Source organism: Xiphophorus couchianus, chromosome 7, assembly GCF_001444195.1.
Source record: "Xiphophorus couchianus chromosome 7, X_couchianus-1.0, whole genome shotgun sequence".
NCBI lineage: Eukaryota > Metazoa > Chordata > Actinopteri > Cyprinodontiformes > Poeciliidae > Xiphophorus > Xiphophorus couchianus.
In genome coordinates this window covers 16,889,571-16,893,880 of record NC_040234.1, presented here as the reverse complement: position 1 = coordinate 16,893,880, position 4,310 = coordinate 16,889,571, and positions in this window count along the sequence as shown.

The window sequence follows — 4,310 nt, the reverse complement described above, 5'->3', positions numbered from 1 at the left end:
CTCCGCCACACTCCTCCATTGTCCCTGGACCCACTAAGAGACCGAGACCCTGGACATACTCAGTTACCTTCCAAGATTCAGATCCAACCACCACAAGTAAGAACAACCTGTGTTTTATGAGATTTCCATGTTCCCACGACCCCTGAACTCACCAGTCTGCTCTTTCCCCTCGCAGTGAACCACTGCTGCTCGTTACCGTTGATTCCCTGGACCACACCACTTTGCCACATTCTGATAATTGTGTAATCTTAATAAATCATTTAAACTGATTCCAACTCTCCTGTCTTGTGTTCGGCATGTGGGCTAGAAACCTTAAACCCATCATTACAGCGAAGGGATTTTATCTTCCTGGCAATGATCAGTTGATGAACCCTTGAGGTACTGTTCATGGACATTTACAAGGATACAGATAGGGACAGGCATGCTGGAGATGCCTGATGCCTAGTTTAGGATTTTTTCAATGACCACACATTTGTCGACGGCTTTTTATCTTCCTGGCAATGATCATTACATGAATGTTTGAGTTACTGTTCATGGACATTTACAAGGATACAGATAGGGACAGGCATGCTGAAGATGTCTGATGGAAGTGATGTGCTGGTAACCTCTCCTTCCTAGTTTAGGATTTTTTTTCAATGACCACACATTTGGCGAAGGGTTTTTATCTTCCTGGCAATGATCATTAGATGAATGTTTGAGTTACTGTTCATGGACATTGTTACGACCTGACTCGTGAGCCGTAACAAAAGCCAGAGAAACACGGCCATCAAGTAAAGAATAAGTTCTTCATTGCACAACCCAAACAAATGAACAGAGCCAAACAGCAACAAGCGGGTATCCCCCTCGGTGGTCGATGGCATCTCTGAATCCAATGCTAACCGAAGAAGTTCTGCAAAAGAAAAGAAAGGTCAAACAAACGAAACATAACCAGAACAGGGTGGCCAGACAGGTAAGGGAAGGGCCACCTCTGTAGAGCCTTCTCTGGGTAGAGAAGCCGACTCCCTTTTATAGCGATGACGCGCTGGTCCTGGCGAATCCTGGTCCCGCCCACTCTGCTCCGCCTCAGGACAAAACACAATAACTGATGGATCCCTCCACGTTAAGTGGAGGGGGACATCACACCCCCACCCACAAGACACGGGTCCCCACAAGGGAACTCCGAGAAAAAACAAACAAACCCAGATCTAAACCGTATTTTACAATACAGGGGCACGAGAAAGCACATCAGCAACTACCTTAATTGCACAAACTGGCCGTATGTGCTCAGGAGACTTTTTCACCTGATCACACGCATAATAAGGCTTTAGCAAATTCCCGTGGCACAACTGCGTGTTTTTTCTGCGCTCAGGCATTTCAATAAGGTAATTCTGATCAGAGAGTCGCTTTAACACTGTATACGGGCCAGAAAACTTTGCTTGAAAAGGAGATGTAATAATGGGACACAGCGCCAAAACCTGATCCCCAGGCAAAAATGAGCGCTCCGCTGCCCGACGATCAAATAAAGATTTCATTTTCTGTTGGCTGACAGACAATTTTTCTTTAGCCAAATTCCGCACTGCATACAACCTATGCCTAAACCCATTTATGTAGTCGATCAAAGTTTGGGGTGGTTCTGGTTCTTTCCACTCCGCTGCCGCAGCTGCCAAAGGACCCTTAACAGTGTGTCCAAACACCAACTCATTTGGACTAAATCCTATACTCTCCTGAGTAACCTCCCGATCATCCAACATCAACCATGGTAACCCATCCTCCCAATCCTTCCCCAGTTCAATACAATAAGCGCGAAGCAATGACTTTAAAGTTTGATGGAAACGCTCCAACGCTCCTTGATTTTCTGCATGGTAAGCCGTAGATCTATTGTGTTTAACACGAAGCTGTTTTAACACCTGGCCAAAAAGACGTGAAGAAAAATTTGTGCCTTGATCCAACTGAATAATCTGAGGAATACCAAATACAGATATGAACTGAGAAAGAGCACGCACCACAGATTTTGCTGTTATTGTATGTAATGGGTAAGCCGCCGGATATCGAGTACTTTGGCACAAAACTGTCAACAAATAGCAAGCCCCAGATCGCGACCTTGGCAAAGGACCCACACAATCAACAATTAGGTGCTCAAACGGTTCTGTTGCGACAGGGATGGGTAGTAAAGGAATGGGTTTTAAAGGTTGGTTAGGCTTTGCAGTTAGCTGACAGACATGAGACTCCGGCTCGCCGCCAACTGAAGGTGTGGGTGCTTCATCTGTCCACATGCTAGAACCTGCTAAATCATTACCCAAAATGACAGAAACCCCGTCAATAGGCAACACAGGCCACACTGCTAGCAAAGCCTCTCCACAAAAAAGCTGGCACTCCAAAAACACCCTGTGGAGAGGAACCAACAAAATATTTAAACCCATATCCCTCACCGGAATATAGTTGTCCATCTCCGCGTGCTCAGGGAGAGGCAATACCCCCACCTGAATAAAAGAATTACACGCACCAGTGTCTCTAAGTATTTTCACAGGTATTTTAATTTCAGTTTTTGCCAATGATACGTAACCATCTCTTATAAATGGTAAATATGATTTCAAAGGCTCTATGAGCGGTGATTCCTTTCGTTTCTCTATACCTGTAAACACAGGTGCCACTAAACCAGCGCCCCCTGGCCTAGACTGAAATGTTGGAGCTCTGGACTTAAATAGATGGCAATCCATTTTCCAATGACCACGCTTATGGCAATAGTTACACCGATCATTATTATCAAAAGAACAAGGAGGTGTAACTTCCACCATACGCACTACATTAGGACGGCAAACTCCATCGCTTCGCCCAGTGTCCTCCTTGCCACCGCTCCCTATTGGAAACTGGGACTTGTGGGTCAACACATAATCATCCGCAAGCGCCGCGGCTGCAGCTGCGGTCTGAGCTTTCTGTTCACAAATATAAGTTGCAACAACCTCAGGAACTGAGTTTTTAAGTTGTTCCAAAACAACAAGTTCACATAGCTGCTCAAAGGTTTTAACTTGTGCGGCCGCGCACCATCGCATAAAATGCATTTTAACATCTCTGGCAAATTCCAGATAACTCTGGTCAGAGTTTCTCATACAACTCCTAAAACTCTGCCGATATGCCTCAGGCACTAACTCATAAATTTTTAAAACAGCAGCTTTCACCTTAGCATAATCATGGCAATCAGAGTCAGACAGCATAGAAAAAACCTTTTGAGCACACCCCACAAGCACACACTGCAACAATAGCACACGTGCAGAATCAGACCAGCTGCGCGCCTCAGCCACATGCTCAAAAATTACAAAAAACGAATCTGGATCAAGTTCATTAAATTTAGGCAATAGACGTAAATTACCAATAACATCAAACTCTGTATCAGCACCATCCATAGCAACTGAAGGAGAACGAGAGACTCCGGATGCGACACCCTGTTTAGCCAAATGTAACTGTGTCCTTTCGATCTCCAACATAGTATGCTCTGCCTCCAGTTGTGCTTTCATTTTGAACTTATCGTGCTCAAACTGTAACAACAGTAATTCCCTATGCTGCTCAAATGTCAAACCAGGGGGTAAAACAGCAGTTTTAGATGAAATAGTTTCACCAACTGACTTGTGCAAAACGTCCTTTTCAACTAAATTTGCAACCAAAATGGACTTCACGTTCTCTTTAGACCGTCGGCCATCAATTTCCACTCCGTAGTGTTTTCCAATCTCGAATAACTGCTCTTTTGAGCAATCTTCCAAAAACTCCTCTGAAGGAGAATCAAAAAATCCAGAGAAAGAAGTCATGATCACTTATAATACCAGAACTCAAACAATAATCAGGGAAAAGCACTGAATCGTGTACACAATAGACAGACTGAGGAATCCCCACTACCCATGTATATATATAAAATTTAACAAACAACTGATCCCTAGTCTTCACGCTTTTTCTGGCGGCGGGTTGTTATGCACCTTAAACCAGTGGGTCAGAAAGGAAATCTATACAGATCGCCTGACTAGAATCCCACCGACGTGCTCCCGAGATAACTGTAAACAGTTAACACTAACCACCTAAAAGCGACACTACAAAGATAACGACCAGATGCAGCCCAAAGGAGTCACACCTCTATCGCCTATCAGGGGACCAAAGCTGCAAACAGGTGCACACAATCAACACTCAACACACTGATTACAGAAAAAAAAATCCAAAAGCCAAACTCAAACAAAAAACAACAAACTATCCAAGCGCAACCGAATTCAACAACGGACGAGCCCCCATTTTGTTACGACCTGACTCATGAGCCATAACAAAAGCCAGAGAAACACAGCCATCAAATA